The sequence below is a fragment of the Puma concolor genome, chromosome D4, assembly GCF_028749965.1.
Source record: "Puma concolor isolate L17-30 chromosome D4, mPumCon1.1.hap2, whole genome shotgun sequence".
In the NCBI taxonomy this organism is placed as follows: domain Eukaryota; kingdom Metazoa; phylum Chordata; class Mammalia; order Carnivora; family Felidae; genus Puma; species Puma concolor.
Genome location: NC_141679.1, coordinates 61256871 through 61273753, shown reverse-complemented (window position 1 = coordinate 61273753; position 16883 = coordinate 61256871). Strand labels below are relative to the sequence as shown.

At 51.8% G+C, this 16883-nt stretch overlaps 1 protein-coding gene across 1 annotated transcript in view; it reads left to right on the top strand.

The window, feature by feature from the left end:
- Positions 1–348: 348 nt before the first annotated feature.
- The window catches only part of CORO2A (coronin 2A), a 53680-nt gene continuing 37145 nt past the window's right edge, over positions 349–16883 (top strand). The window contains exon 1 of the mRNA XM_086683572.1: positions 349–505. The gene's annotated coding sequence lies outside the window, so the exon portion shown is untranslated. The remainder of the gene's footprint in view (positions 506–16883) is intronic.

The following is a 16883-nucleotide window of genomic DNA, read 5'->3' as shown; positions in this document are numbered from 1 at the left end:
CTGTGCGCTCACTTTGCCGGCCGGTAAATTAAGTCGTCTCATCTAATTCTCAAACAGCACTCGAAGGCAGGAACAGTTACTGTTTCCATTTCACCTAGGGGGAAACGGAAGCTCGGGAGGTCGAGTCCCCTGCCCCGTGCCGTGAAGCGAGGGAGCGGTGGGTCCGCCGGTCCCCAGCCTCCGCCTGGTCGCCGGGCAGCCCGCCCCAATCTCTGCGGCGTGTGCGCGCCTGTTCTGTGCGCGTGCGCGCGCCCCAAGACCAGCCCCGCGGGCCAGGAGCGCGGTCCGGAGGGTGGGGAAGGAGGGGTGCGCCCGGACCCGGGGCGCACGGGCGGGACTAGTGCCGGGCCCCGGCCCCGCCCATCGGCCCCGCCCTCCCGGCTGCCGGTGGGGGGGAAGAGGCGGCGGAGCTGCGCGTGGGGACTCGCGGGCGGTGAGGAGCGCGGAGCCGGAGCCGGAGCCGGACGCCGCCGCCGCCACCGCCACCTGCGCTGCCGTCATCAAGGTAGGGCGGCCCCGCGCCGCCAGCCGTGCCTTCCCGCGGTACGCGATGTGTGCGCGCTGCGCCTCCCGGCTGCAGCGCCCTGGGAGGGATGCTGGGCTGGGCGAGCCGCGGGGGACCCGGTGGGGCGCGGGGGACGAGACTTCCAGCACCTCCGCGTGAGCTTACAAAGCACCAGGCCTCAGTTTCCCCACTGGGATAGCGGGCGCAATGGTGGCTCCTTCCGCGCCGCGCCGTTGGGAGAGGCCGCCCTGAGGTCCATGCTCCCGACGGCTGAGGGGCCGGGATCTGCACCCTTTGCACCCGCCCACCCCTCCCGCCCGCTGTGAGGGCCGCTCACCCTGGGTGTGGCGAGCCGGTCCCAACAGGCCTCCCTTGTGGCTTGGGTGCCTCTCTGGAACCCTGTCTGGACTCTCCCCCTCCTGACTAGGTGACCTGCAGGGCTTCAGCTTCCCCATACGGGAAACAGGAGGGGGCGACCGCCGGAGATACCTATGGAGCCCGCCTGGGCGTGCAGGGTGGGGCGGTCAGTGTCGGCCCGCCAAGTCGGCCTTGCTGGGGGGAGGCCTCACTGGGGGGCGATGGGACCATCAGCTGCAGACTTGCCTGGGCTAGACCCATGAACCAACCTGGATTTAGAGAATGGAGTGGCACGTCCTCTTCCCCTTCCATTGCCCCACCAGGTATGCTAGGGCTGGATCACGTTGGTGTGGCGGGGGGGGGGGGGGGGGGGGGGGGGGGGGGACCTCAGAGGCGTGACAGTGCCAAGAGAGCTGTGTCTGGGTGGGGTTGGGTCTGGGACAGAGTATGTGTATGAAGGACTGTGGCCCTAGGCTCTCCGGGTGAAAAAGATCTCTGGCCTCTGGCTCAGTGGCTCGGTAAGATCCCCTCTGGAAGGTCTTGCTTCCCCATTGCACACCTCTTATGATGGGGATCTTACTAGCTGTAAACAGCAGGAAGCTTCTCGTCCTGCTCTGGGCTTACAGATCACATCTTACTCCTCTTCCTCCACCCTGGGCGTATCATTTGGCTTAAATCTGCTCGCTTCCAGGCTGACCAGCCCCAGGCCCAGCACTCTTTCTGTTGCCAGAGCCAAAGCGCGCAAAGGCAAGAGGCAGGAGCTGAGGTGTCTGCCCCAGAGCAAGTAGTGGTCAGCCTGGGGCTTGTTCAGAACCCACCTGCATCAGGACTGGAATGTGTCCCCTGCATTCCCTGCACTTCTAGAGCACCTTTGGGTTAGCAGCTGCCTTAGAGGTCTGGAGTGAGAGGAAGGGCCAGAGAAGCCCCTCTCCAGGCCTCCCTGCCTCCAGTGCCTCTTCCCCATCTTCTCCTGTTGCCTGCCCTGACTGAAGGAGTAGTTTCTGAGAACCACGTCTGGTCTCTCTCATCCACTTCGTGACCTGCCCCCCGCCCAAGAGCTTTCTTACTGCCAAAAGTAAGGAGAGGCTGCCTGGGCAGGTGGTGAGCTCTGTGTCATCAGAGGTTATGTGAGCAGAGACTGGATGAGCACTTGCTGGAGTTGAGCTACCTTTGACTGCAAGTCTGGGATTCTCGGGCCAACTGAGAGTGACCGTGACTGTGCCTTCTGGTCATGGTGGAGCCTCACAGAACCTGGAGCTAGACCACAAATGAGTATTATTACCCCCTTGTAAAAACAGACTAAGTATATGTGCTGTCACTCGAACATAGCTCCAATGCACACACTTAAGTGCTACCTAAGTCTCCTCTCATCTCTAGGTCTGTATGATCTGGGCTCTGTTTTCCTGCTCAGCTAGTGCAAAGAGGCACCCATTTTGGCCTGATTTAGGGGCATGGCAAATTCTGGCTATTAAAAAGTCATCCTATGCTAATAACTGAAAATGTACTGTGGAATTGTGGAATATCCAAGCGGAAAGGGATCTTAAGAGATCATCTCTCCAAACCCCTCTTTGTCTAGATAGGCATCCCCTAGCCCCAGAGGGGATGTGACTTGTCAAAGTTCACACAGCAAACTAGTAGCCAAGCCCAGGGATCCTGATTTTAAGCCCAGAGTATTTGTTTATTTGTTAGGAAACGCATACCATGTATATGGTAAGTGAAAGCAGCCTGTATTTATTCCTATAGAATTAGCAAAAATAAATGCAAAAGGTTAAACCTCTTTGTGGGGATTCTCCAGCAGCATTTAATTTTGCAGGGCAATCTGGCAGCCTGTTACAAAAGTCTGTGAAAATGATCCTAACTGCCCTTTGCCCCTAGACTTCTACTTTGAGGACTTTACCCCAAGGAAGTAACTATGTAGAATGATAAATGTAGTGCTGATATTTATAACAGTTTTCTTATAGTGGAGCTCTTGGTGTTTTATCTGAGGTTTAATAAACATTTCATTTGAAAAGTACAGCTTAAAAAATAGTAACACTAAAGCTTACATTGCCGGCGTCTGGCCAACGTAAAAGCAGTGTGGTCCAGAGGAGAGACCACAAGACTAACGTCAGCAGGCATAGATACCAGGATGAACTCTTCATGTACCCCACTGTGTGACCTTGAGTCAGTCCCTTTCCCTTTCTGGACCTCACTCTCCCCATCTGTGAAATGGGGTAGGTTGAGGGATTGCTGAATTTCTTTCAGCTCTGACAACCTGCCTTCTGGACCTAACAGACCTCTGTAACTGAATCCTGTATTGGAACAGTGAACATGGTGATAACCAAAGAATGTTCTGGCCTTCCTCCCCCATCATTAAATGAATCCCCTTAGAGGTGAGCAGCTAGCCTTTTCCACCCGGGACGGGGCTTAATCCAACCTTAGACTTTTATTAGTTCTGAATGGCCAGAACCTGGATTGTTTTAGAATATAGCATAGCTTTGCTTTTACTTTCTTTGCCAGATATCAGGGGACAGAGATTTTTCCGGAGGACCAGGAGATAATGCAGCAAGATCCTCTGTTGGCTACTTTAAGTCTATAGGCTGTGCCTGCTCTCCTTCAGACTGGATTGGAGGTGTTTGCAGTCCCACCTAGTATGAAGGGCCAGGAATAGGTGACTTCACTTTTTGGACAAACATTTATGGGGTACCTACTGAGTACTAGGTCTTGAGGTGCCCCCCAGAGTCCTGCAGGCTGCCATGAGAAATATATTAGGTTGAACTATGTGAAATGGCCAATATCTGCCTGCTTTTGACTTACAAGAAATGGCAATTTCATTCACTTCAGCCTAAATGGAAAAAGAGATCATTGAAGAGCACTGTGCTCCCTGCCATAATCGAGAGATTGGCAGGATACCGTGGAGACTAGGAAAGTATGATTTTGAGCTTGGAGATGTCCAGGAGGAAGGGCATGGGAACCTCGCCTTGAAGAATCAATAAGAGTAATAACAGCTAGTATTCATTGAGTACTTACCACTGGCCTGATTCTCTCCTAAGTGGTTTATATTCATTCATTTAGTTATTCAACTGTTCTTTTATTAAGCATCTACATTGTGCTAGGTATTCTCTGGGGTGGGAGCAGGAGTCTTGATCGTAAATAAAATAGACCAAAAAATCTATCCTAAAGAAACCTAAAATCTAATACAGAAAAAAGACACAGTGAGCAAAAAGTAAAGCAGCAGGTGATAAGTGGGACAGGACAAGTAAAACACAGAGTATGTTTCGAGTGTGTGACAAGGAATGGAAGGAGGGGGTTGCGATTTTAAGTAGGGTGGCTGGGGGGATCATTGAGAAGGTAACTTTTGGGCAAAGTCTGGAAGGAGGTGAGAAAGTGAGCTGGGCTGATTTCTGGAGGAGGAGCCATCCAGGTGGAGGGAACAGCCAGTGCAAAAGCCCTGAGGTAGGACCATGCCTGGTATGTTCATGGAAGAGCAGACTAGAACAGAGTGACAGAGAAGACAGAGGAGACTGGTAAGAGGCACCACTGATGGTCAGGTTGTGGACCCTGCCCTGTACATCAAGGAATCCTCTAAGTTTGTGAGGGGGTGGGGGGTGGGTGTTGTTAAATAAATAGGCCTAAGTAAACCGTAGGGGTTTGACAAGTGGGGCTCAAACTCACGACCCTGAGATCAAGAGTCACATGCTCTCCCGACTGAGCCAGCCAGGTGCCCCAAGGCGGGTACTCTTTTGCTCCTTTTTTCAGTTTAGAATACACAGATACAGAGACATTAAGTAGCTTGCTAAGACAGTGTCTCACAAAGGAGCTAGATCTTTTAGTAGAGGGCATTGAGGAGCCATGGGAGGCCAAGGCAAGAGCATGGCCAAATTTGAGTGTCAGTGCGATTCCTCTGGGGTACAGAGAGAAGGCTGTGGAAATAATCCAGACCCAGGGTGATGAGTTGGGCCCCGGCAGTGAACCAGTGAATGTAGGGGCAGAGGATCCGCGAGCTCAGTGCTGGGAGTGAGAAGGGGGGTCCAGCCCAGGTGAGCAGGAGGAGGAGGAGGAAGCCAGGCTGGTCCTAGGCTTATTTATGTAATAAACATTTAATAGCACTTCTTATGCTCTAGGTACCATCTAAAATTTGACATACATTAACTCATTCAATCCTCAAAGCATCTTAGAGGGTAGATGGTCTCATTATTATTACTACTTTTTAAAATGGGCATATTATATTGTCAATAAAGTTAATTTACAAAGAAAGTATATTTGTTTTTTTCTATCATAAATACTTGATGGTGATGGAGAATTTAGAAAAAAAGGAAAACAGAAAATAAATTACTCATATCTTCTCTTTTCATCTCAGGTAATCAATATAAATATTTTGGTGTATTTACTTTGTCTTTTTTCTACCACTATCCCCATTTTACAGATGAGGACACTGGGGCCCAGAGAGGCTGGGCAGTTTGCACAGAGTACGACATTTGAACACGTGTCATCGGACTACAGTGTCCAGGGTCTTAATCACTGTGCTGTGCTACCTGGAATGTCAGTTGGGGGGTTCCACTGAGACACACCCACCCCACACTCACCCCACCCCAGCATATTTCACAGATGGGGAAAGTGAGGCCCAGTGAAAGGCAGGGCCTTGCTCAGCATCTCTCACCCAGTTGGGAGCAGATATGTGAGGTCCCATTCGAATAAGAAATAGGATGCTGAGAACTTGTGCAGGGTTGATGTGACAGCTGCCTTCAGCCTGGCCTTGAGCCTAGAGCTTGCAGGGGGCTGGCAAGCGGCGTGACCCTGCCCAGAGGGAGTGCCGAGGACTGCCAGGGCAGGCCTGTGTTCCCTGAGCTCAAGAGTCTCATCCCTCCAGCCGGCCCTGGATGGGAGGTGGCCAGGGGATGGGGAGGGAGAGGCTGGGGCTGTGCCAGGCCTGCAGGCCCCCTGGGAGTTGTCTCTTGTACTCTGACTGTGCATTTATTTCTGGCTCTGGTGCCAGCAAACTCCTGGGGCCGCCCGCTGCTAGGGATGCAGTCCTGGCATCCAGTCCCAGCACAGCTACCAGGTGAGCCTTGGGCTAGGGGCTTGCCCACCCCGCCCCACCTGCAAAACAGCATCATAATGGTGCCAGCTGCAGGATGAAGTGAGGTGTCGATGGAAAGTGCGGGCACACGGAGGTGCTCAGTAGATGCCAACCGCTGTTGCTATTTCTAAGGCTACCCCAGGGTGTTGGCTCAGGCTGGGGAATTGAGCCTGCCCCAACCAGATCCCCCTCCACGACACTCCCCTTCACACCTGGCTGAACCAGGTAAGGCCCAGCCAGCGCACGAGGAGACGGAAATGAACCTCGGGCAGTGGCTTGGAGTCCAAGATTGCAGACAACAAAAGACGCAGTGGAACGAAAGAAGCCATACCTCTGAGGAGGGAGACCTGACCTGGCCAGTAACGTGCTCTGTAGGCAAGTCCTGACCCTTCTTTATGCCCCTTGTTCTCACCCATAAAGTGAGGAGAGTATTTCACCCCCCCTCCTGGAAACCCAGGAGCTGTGGGCCCTCAAAGGGGCATCTGACCTAGCCTGGGGTGAGGCTGGAGGTGGGGAAGGCTCCTGGAAGAGGTGATGTCTGAGCTGGGTTGTTAGTGGGATTAGAGTCAGCCAGACTCTGGAGGGGAGGAAAGCAAAGAAGGTCATTGGGTAAATGGCCCACCTCTCTGAGCCTCAGTCTCTTCATCTGTAAAATGGCTCAAATGTCAATACCTGCTTTGCCTAATTTTTAGGGTGGTTGTGAGTCTCAAAATTGGATAAAGAGCATGGAAGTGCTTTTGAACTATAAAATGCCCCAAGCACCTGTTCATTGTTCTTTATTGTGATGTCTGGAGCCCACTGGGGTTAGGAAGTACAGGGCCAGCATCCTTCGGGGTCTCAGAGGACATCTGGTCTGTTTTAACAGGCCTCCAGTCGAAGTCCAACAGGGACAGACAGCTTCCGTTTACCTCGCACCCCTTGATTTAAGAGCTCAAGAGTATTTCTGTACTGGGGTGTGGCTTTGCTTCCAGGAGGCCTGAGGGCAGCCGTGACCCAATCACAGCCCTTTCCCATCGAAGGGGGACAAGTATCTGCAGAAAGCCATGAGGCCATGAGCATGGGCCGGGCCTCGGGGACCTGGCTGAGGTGGACTAAGGCACCTGCCAAGGGAAGGGATGGAGGACAGGGGAGTGCCGTGAGATCACTGAGAAGAAACCCGTCCATGTGGAGGGTGGTCTGCAAGGTTGCGTTAACTGGAAAAGCAAGGAAGAGAACTGTGTGTGGGGACTGAGCCTGTTAGGGTTTGAATGTGGGAGAAGAATATATCTGTGCACCGTGACTACGGATACAGATGGACACACATCAAGCTGGTTGATTATCACTCTCACTTTTGTCTTTTCTACATTTGAAATTTTTATGTGCTATTTGACATTCATTTCTAGAGCAATTTGTCTGTATGTAATATATGTTACAATATAATGTAGATAGTATAACAGTCTGACCTCACCAGGCTGGAGGGTTTACCGAGGCACCCAAGGACTTGGATGAGGCCTGAATCACACTCCCCTGCTGGCCTTCTAGGACAGTTGAGAGCAGAGTCCAGGGATGGCTTGATGAAGGAGTCACAGAAGAAGAAGTCTCTGGGGTAGGTTCCAGGATTCTTTGGGACAAAGACTGGGGGTTTTAGGCAGCCGTAAGCACTGTTAGGACTGTGACCAGACTGCACAAGCCAGGGACCGCAGGCTACATCAGCAGGAGCACAGGGTCAGATCCAGAAAGGTTAGGATTCTACTGGAGTTTGGGCCACCCCCTGAGTGGGACCGGGACAGCAGGGACAGATCTGGAGGGCCAGCTGGCTAGGGAGGGGCCTATCTTCAGAGTTTGTGATGCTTCAGGGCCCCGCCTCAGTATGCCAGACCCCAGCAGACCCTTTTCCCTCAATGATGCACTTTCTTGGTCTTTGGTCCATGGGGCGCTCACACACCTTCCCATCTCTTTGCAAAGGAAATAAAGAAACTAAGCTATTGTCATGTTTTGTTAAATGCAGAGTACCTTCTGTTATGAGATATACCATTATTTTAAAATCCATTAAGAAAGAAAAACAGCAGACAGTTAAACTATAAATTGCATCCCAGTTTCAGAGATGTTACATGTTAAAAAACTGTGTGTCTTAGAATCAATTAGATATGACATGCAGGAGGCCCCAAACTAGGCTCTTAATGTGCATATATCCATTTAATCCTGTATCAACCTCCTGGCTAGATAGTTTTGCCCTCTTTTTACAGATAAGAAGACAGGGGTCCCAGAGAGGTTAAGTGACTTTTGCAAGGTCACACAGCCACTGGGATCTGAACCCTGCTCTAACTAGACTCCATCACCTTTTCCTCATCCCACCCCACAAAGAAAAGGCTCCTGAGTCCTGGCCCTTGAGAAAAGAAAGTGTTCACACTGCACAGTAAACATATTCCAGTTCAGAAATGCCCCAGTGGACTGGTCATTAACGCCCAGGGCTATGAGTGATGGGGGAGTCCTAGAGGGGAACTCGGGAGATAATGGACAGGAAAGAGCTTTGAGAGCTTTTTGGCTGGTTCATTAGCCTCCTCCTTGTTACAACCATTACCAGGAGGAGTAGGTTGACCTATGGCCCACGCGCCTGGAGAAAGACCACAGAGACCTGCCCCACACAGATTATCCTGGAGTCTCTTTCTACCCAGAAAGGCCCATTCGTTCATTTCCTACAAAGTTATTTTTCAATTAACTTTTTTAAATGAGATCTTTATTCGTGTATTGGTTACTGAGTGCGAGGGATACGGAGCAGAGCAAAACAGACACAGGTATTGCCCGGGTAGGCTCACAGACCAGAGAAGATGAGCAGTAATCCTAAAGTCCCACAAAACCTGGAACAGGTGCCTGGGGGAGAAGGGAGGGTATCAAAGCTTGCCGAGCCAAGAATGTGTGTAATTCAGGGTCACTGCAGAACGCTATTCTAAGGGAAGGACTTTTGAGCTGAGATCTGAAGGATGAATACGAGTAATCAGGTGGAGGTGGGAAGGGGAGCATGCCAGACAGAAGAAACAGCCCCGAGGCTGAAGGGAGTGGACCTTTGAGGAATTAAGAGCACGGAGTGTCTACAGCTCTGATTCCTGGGCACAGGAGGCTGGAGAGGTGGAGTGGGCCAGACCCTTTGGGTCCTGGAGTAATGGCCATGGAGTGGCATGCTCAGATTGACATCTTTGGGGGGAAAAATGATTGGTAGGTAAGACTAAGTGTGCAGGTGAGAGCAGCTGTTAGCAGTGGGAGTGGAGATAAGTGGATGGTTTAAAAGGTTTGGGAGGGGTGGCATTAGTGATGGATTGGCTCTGAGTACAAGGAGGAGGAGGCCACACAGGCGACCCCTGGGATCTGGCTTGCCTGGCTGCACCCTTGCCCTCACAAGACCTGGCTTGCAGAGGAAGGGCACTGGAGAGAGAAGAGCTGCGCTGGGAAAGCCGTCACCCCATTTGGCACTTCCTGTTTGGGTTTTGTCTGTTTTTTCCCCAGCCCTAAGTAGGTATGCTGGTTTGTCCGGCACCAGAGTTGTGCCGGATAATGGGGAAAGAAGTCAGCGGCGGGGTGGGGGTGGGGGGAGGGGAAGGTTTCAGGGTGAGGGTGAGGTGATGGGCCGTGGCACCTGTGGGAGGAGAGAGGAGGAGACAGGTGGGGAGGAGGTAGAGGGGGGCCAGTGACGGGTCGTCTCTCAGGTGCAGGCTGTAGGACGGTGTCCCGCATTACTGGGCACAGGAAGCAGGCATCATGGCAGATGGATGTCCCATGGCCCAGACACCATCCCGGGAGCTGGCCTTTCAGAAACGCTGGATCCAAGCTTGGTGGCAGAGTCAAGGCAGAGCCAAATGGCTTATGTCTCTCTGGAGAGCGGTCTGTGGTCCCGGGCTCTCTCCTTGGGCCTGAACCAGCACCTAACAGGGGTGCTGACGAAAGCCTGCTCACATCTGGCAGGTGACAGGAGGCTGAAGGTGGGGAGGTTGTGGCCAGCAAGGGAGCACTCGAATTAGTGACTATGGAAGCGGGTGGCACATTTTCACATGATGACAGAGTGCAGGGTATGGCCAAGAGAAGGCGTGACTGAGGACAAGGAAAGAAGGTCATTTGGAGATGATATGGTCCTTGTACAGGGGGAGACTGAGGCTGGAGAGGATCTGGGACTTGTCTGAGGTCACACAGCGAGGAAGTGGCTCTCCTGGTGTGCTGTGCTGTGGGTCCCAGATTTCAGAGGGTAGTTCCTTTCCTCGGTCTTCCACGGGGAGACTGCTGCTGAGTCTACACCCTGGGCTGGGTGTCAGGAGGCCTAGGCAGGGGGTCGTGGCCAGGCAGGAGGGAAGGTGTGCGGGGAGCCTCTGAAAGAGGGAGCAGCTAAGCTGAGCCTTGTAGCAGCTGAACGTGCAGAGAGGAGGGAGGGACTTTTTGGCAAAAGAAGCCGCACAGGCCGAGGGCTGGCGAAGGGGCGGATACTGAGCCTATTGGGGATGTAGCGAACATATGGTCCAGTTTGGCTCAGTCTAGGGAATAGTATCAGGTACTGGCCAGTTGCCAAGGGCAGGGAGGTGGGAGCAGCCTGCCCTGGCAGGGAGGAGTGTTTTTTCATTGACACTGTTTAGAGTTGCAGGCATATCATGATAATAAAAAGTCAGACTTTTAGTCGGTCTTATTGTTTTTAAGTTCTGTATAGAAAATGCACCCCCTATTGTCTGCACCCAGGCCTACTGCCCTTGTCCCCCCCATTTTCTCTCCCCACCTTGCCCCACCTCTCTTCTGGGTTTACCCCTCAGATCTCAGCTTTGAATGCCCAACTGAGAAGCCACTGAAGGTTTTGGAATAGGGGATGCTTCCGTCTCATGGTAGCCCAGGGAGGACTCAGCATAGGGGAAGTCAGAGAGAGGGATTAGAAGGACAGTCTGAAGGAGGCAAGAAGGTTATGGGAGGTGGGGAGGATGAGAGTAGGGGGGAAGAGAGCCGTAGAGACAGGAGCGGGATTTCAGGCATGCCCCAGAAGGCCCAGGACCCAGATCCACAGCTGTCTGCCACCACACCAGGCCCGGGCGGGCACACCTGGGGGGCCACTGGGCTGCAGAGGCTCCAGGTCCTGCGGTATCCAGGGCTGTAGCTAGCAGTCAGAGGCAGAATTCTCAGGCTCCAGATCTCAGCCCCCTAAACAAAACCTTCCAGAGTGTAAGGACAGAAGTAACACCCCTCAGGGGCTACTACCCAGCCTGCAGATGTCAGCAGGACCTCATGGGGTACCCAAACAGCAGTCCGTGAGCTGGGTTTGATGGGTCCCATTTCACAGATGCAGAACCAAGGCTTCAGACTGAGACATAGTAACTCCTGGAACCGTGGCCTGCCGACAGCAACACGTCCCTCCGTTGTGCCAGCACTTGTGACTTTGCTGGGACGCACTCCACCCTCAGAGCCAGCAAGTGATTCATGCCACAGGGGACACAACTATAGAGGGCTGAGAGGTGCAGGGACCTGCGAATGGCCCAGTAAGAGGCTGGACTGTGGCCAGGACAGGGAAGCATCCAGTGTTAGCATCAAGAACTAGAGATTTGCGTTCTCTCTGGGATCTGCTACTGACCAGCCAGGTGACCTTGGACAAGTTACATCCCTTCCAGAATCCTTGTATCTTCATCTGAAAAGTGAGGTTAGACCAGATGATCTCTACCGTCCTATGAGGCCTGAAAATCCTCTCTGATAGTTTCCCCAGCTTCTGTTCTGGTGGCCTCCAAAGTGAGGTGTGCATGCTCATTGGGGTGCAGGAAAAAAATAATATCTGATGGGAAAATCACTCAGCTTTGCTCATGTTTCCCAGGTTTACACCTGCTGACGCCACTCAGGGTGTCAGACAGCCTCATGCCTCATGTCTCCAGAAGTCTCGGGAGAGAGGGGGAAAGCCCTCTAAGAAAGGATGACCCCTACTCTTTGATTTGTTTTCAGCAGTTTATTACAATTAATTTAACCTGGTTAATGAATCCAGGTTAATCCAGACTAATTAATCCAGATTGGATTTATGGATTATACTAACCAGTTTTAACTAAACGAAACCTCACAAAACGGACAAGTGGTTTTAGAAGATTCCTATCTGAACAGTGGGTTGGTTGGTGGTGGTTCTAATAATACCAGTAAGAGCTGACAAGAGGTTAACCCTTGGGTTTCCAGCAAGATTCCATTGGCAGCCACAGATAAGAGGAAAAAAAAACAATGACAAGCTAATCAAGTCTGATGAGAAGTCAGCCCAAGGTGTTTTTAAATTTGAGGGACATTATTTGAAATTTGCAGTCACTCTGATTAATGATGAATCTTGTTTCATCTGTATGTTGTGCCTCACAGTTCCCAATGGTAGTTACTCATGTATAATATAAAATATTGGCAGGGGTGGGGACTCATTTTCTTTTCTCTTTGAAAGGAGCATATGATTAAAAAAAAAAAAAAAAAAAAAAGTCCCCCTGCTCTAACCTCCTGCTCCTTTTCTATGCAGCTGCCACTTCTCACAAACCACCACATTTTTGATCAAACTTTGTTCAAGTGGGGTGTGATTTCTCCGTTTTTCTACCCATTCCCAGGGCAGCCACCCCATGGCTACCTTTGAGCCCACGGATGCCAGCACAGGGTCTGTCTCCAGCTGGAGACATGGAAAATGTAGGGTGAGTCGATGTGCCCCGATTTACCTTTCCCACTGTGGGGCTGTTGCCGTGTTGACCTTTCTAGCAGCAAAGACTTGGGGGTCTGTCTTCTCTCCTGAACCTAAGGAGCCCCATCTTTCTTAGCCTAAACCACACACTGGAGGAATATAGCCCACATTCCAAAAGTCTGACCTCCAGGAGGGTCCAGCTAGGGTGAATGACCCCCCAGCTTCACAATTAGATTTTTCTTCCCCTGTCATCCTTGGAATTTGTCCCTCTGAGGACAGCAACACAGATAAGGAACAAAATATTTGGTGCGGTATCCAGACACAGGATCAAAGGAAACCGTTTCATGTTTTAGAGGACTCTCCTGGGCTCGGGTGCCAGAAATCTGAATCCCATTCCTGGTTCTTCCCTGTATGGATGGCCCTGGGCAAGCTGACTCAGTTTCTCTTTCTGCACCCCATGAGTTCTTGGGGTCTGGCCAGTGCTGCTATTCTAAGAAGTGAATCTGGGATCTTTGGGGGGACCTGCTCTTCTGAGTGTTTCTCAGCCGCCATCTGGAGGATTTGAGTACAGTCTGGGCTCTGAGCTGGGTGAGAGATGGAGAGCTCCCCACTGGAGCATAACGGGGAGGTGACCAAAATGGGGACTAGTTAGGAAACTTAGCCACACAAAAACCTCCCCAACCTGAGTAGAACCATCCCAGAGGCACGTGGTCAGGGGCCTCAGATCTCTGAAGGGTTGGCGTGGGGCAAAGGCAAAGGATGTGGTTGGCGGGGCTCAAGGGATGGAAGGAGGGCAGTAGGGGAAATTGTGGATTTCCTCTTTGTAGAAGGAGGAAGTGTAACAAACAGTTGAGTTGCTCTGTCGCCGGAAGGAGTGAGCTTTCCATCGCTAGAATGGTACAAGCCAGGACCCTCAGACTTTTCAGACAGAGTGGTGTGGAAAGGGAGACAGAGCTGGGCTGGATGCCCACCTGGGTCCCTGACACTGGGCAGTCTTGAAATATTTGATCTGTTTTTTGCCCCAAATGTAATAAAATCATTTGAGAGAGGGAGTTAGTGTGCCTGGCTAAGAATTAGATTAGATAAGAATTAGAGCTTTAGACTCTAAATCAGCACGCAGCGGGTGGCAGAGGGACACAAGGCTGTCTCTGTTTCCAGACTGTGAAGATCTAATACTTAGATCTTTAAGTATTGCCACTTAGAGGAGAAAGAAAGGACACGGACGCTTTGTGTTTCTGGTTTAGTCTGTAAGTCCTGTTCACCTTATTCATTTTTGCTAAAGGTTCATTTCAATCCCTCAATACAGTCAAATACCTTAGAACAGTGCCCAGCTCACAGTGAGTACTCAGTAGAAGTTGCTATTATTACTTATTTTAAATTTATCTTGAACTTGCCATGTGCCAGGCAGTGTTCTAAGTACTTGTCAGATATGAACTCATTTCCTATTACCATCCCGCTTCATGATGACAAAACCTGAGGCCTGGAGAGGTTGATGAGCCGCCCAAGGTGTCCCACCTGGGTGTGTGGTGAGACCGGTGTTCGAGCCCAGTAGGTGGTCCCCGACCATGTCTGTCACCATCCCTGCTGCCTCTCCGTGTGGTCACATCGTGCAATAAAGAAACAAAACACCTTTGCCTCCGCTCCCCCTGCAGAGCCTCCCCAAGGCCTCAGGAGGGTGACAAGCAGGGACACACATTCCCATTGCACAGACAAGCACCAGGGCCCAGAGAGGGACAATGACGTGAGTGGGGTCACACGGCAAATGGGGGCAGAGCATCCTGGAGCGGGGCCCCTGGTCTCAGAATGTCTGTGTACCTTCCCTGCACAGAGCGGAGCTCCCAGCTGAAACCGGAGGGAGTCCCGGTTGCAGGCACTGCTCCCACAAGGAGTTTTCCTTCACCAGGAGCAGCTGGAGCTGGCTCCACAGAGGGACAGTGAGCAGGAGGGAAGTGGATGGCAAGAGCCACCCCTCTGCCCAGGGAATGGTCCTCCGGACCCTTCTTGAGAGCACCTGGGAGAGCCATGAGGCACCCTACAGCACCCCTTCTGCCGTGAGTGGCCAGGAGTGAAAGAATGTGACCTCCACTGGGGCAGGAGGACCAGCCCCACCCCCCACTCCCGTCAGGGAAGGTGTAGCAGAAGCAGAGGTGGAGCTGGCCAAAGGTGTGCCGAGAGCCTGGCCGTGATACCTAGGTGCTGCTGGCTCTCTTCTTCCTTTTTCACTGTGGCAGAATATGCATAGCATAAAATTTAACATTGTAACCGTCTTCAGTTCTGTGACATGGAGCACATTCACACTGTTGTACAACCAGCACCACTAGGATTTTTGTTTTATTTTTAATTTTTTTAATGTTTATTTATTTTTGAGAGGGAGAGAGACAGAGAGCGAGCGGGGGGGAGGGGCAGAGAGAGAGGGAGACACAGAATCCAATCCGAAGCGGGCTCCAGGCTCTGAGCTGTCAGCACCGGGCCCCACGCGGGGCTCGAACTCACAAACCTCGAGATCATGACCTGAGCCGAAGTTGGACGCTTAACTGACTGAGCCAACCCTGGAGTCCCTGGTTTTTAAATTTTGACGTCACAATAGCCTAATGTATTCTTTAATGGTTTTGCTGACACGTATTAATGAAAAGTGTGCGTTAGGTGCTAAAATTATCATACTTGACAAAAAGGACCATGTGTAGGAGCTTCCCCCATGCCAGGCATGGCTTTGAGGCATTTTAAATTAATAAATTCATTGAATCCTTGCAATTTCCCTATAAGTTAGGTTCTGTTACTGACCCCAGTTTACAGATGAGAAGACAGAGAGGTTTAGTATCTATCCCCAAATCCCTCCCTGGCTCTTGTCTGGGCCCACCGGTCACTACCGTTTATTGAGGACTCACTGTGTGCAAGGCTCGCTGCTCTGTTCAGCCTTGGCCCCATTTCATAGCAACCTGGCGAAGAGGTAAGTGCCTGTGTGGTTCCAAGATATACAGAAAGCAAGTCTGGGTTTATATCTGGGTCTCTGACTCAGAAGCCTGTGTCTTGACCAGCAGGCCTCGGTGCCTGCTGTTGAGACAGTGAAGCTGTCATCATAATACCCGCCTGGTTCTTGAGTGCTGGCCTCAGCCCATGTTTGTATATTGAGAATATGTGAGCGGTAGAAAGCCAAGAATCACAGCCCCAAGTGGCCCTGAGCTAGGAAGTGGCTGTGTGTTCATGGAATCTTTGTGTATTTGTGTAACCTCAGAAAATTGCTCTGAGCTGAGCACAGCTTGTTGCATCCATGAGATGGGGGTACTTCTCCCCACCCTCAGGCGGATGTAAATTCTGCCTCCCCTGCAAGGTGGAAATGAATTGAGCAGTGAAAGGGAAGGACTGTGCAGATCGTTGAGCAGGGTTGTAGAGCGGTGGCTCTCAGAAGTGGTCCCTGGACCAGCTGCATCATTGTCACCTGGGAAATTGTTAGAAATGCAGGTTCTCAGGCTCCACTGCCGAATTGCTAAATCAGAAACTCTAGGATGGGCACAGCAGTCTGGAAGTTAATCAGCTTTCCAGGTGATTCTGATGAACTCTCAGGTGGAGACCCACTACTAGACATCATCCCACAAAGTGTAAATTGAGATACTGTCACCGGTCCCCGCAGAGAGTTAGTCTTGGGCCAGAAGCACGTCTTCAGCCTGGGATGCTGACATCTTTCCTGTCCCCTTCACCCTCACTCCTGTGCTCCCTGGCCCACAGGCCCAGTCTGAACAAATGATTGGGGGGAGCTCAGGGAGGCTGGAAACGGGGAGACGGTGGCCTCACGGTCCTCTCCTGGCCACTGTTGCAGCCAGTACCTGAAGAATTGATTAAGTCTGAGCGTTTATCCCCATGTCAATAAGTAGGGGAGGGAGAAGCAGGAAGGAATTGCCCAATGTGTGCGGCTCCAATGTGTGTGGCTGAGCTGGGAAATGGAGTCCTGGGCTGTCCCAGCATGTGCAGGAAACAGGCAGCCCCTCAGTCATATCTGGAGACTCTTAGCACAGCGAAATGGGTTGAGGGAAGAAAGGAAGCTATCTCCTGAGGTAAAACCCCAGCTGCTGAGATGTGGCCTCCTGGCTCCACTGCTGAATCAAATTGCTAAGACCTGGGGAGGCAGAGCCGAGTTTGACTCCTGGCCAGCAAATCGGTGGCTCTGCACGCTCCCCTAATCAGGCATGACCTTCTCCTCCCTCCCCCCCACCGCCTCAGAATGAGAGAGAGAGAGAGAACACAAGCAGGGGAGAGGCAGAAAGAGAGGAAGAGAGAGAATTCCAAGCAGACCTCTGTGCTGACAGCGCAGGATTCGAACCCAGGAACATGAGATCATGTCC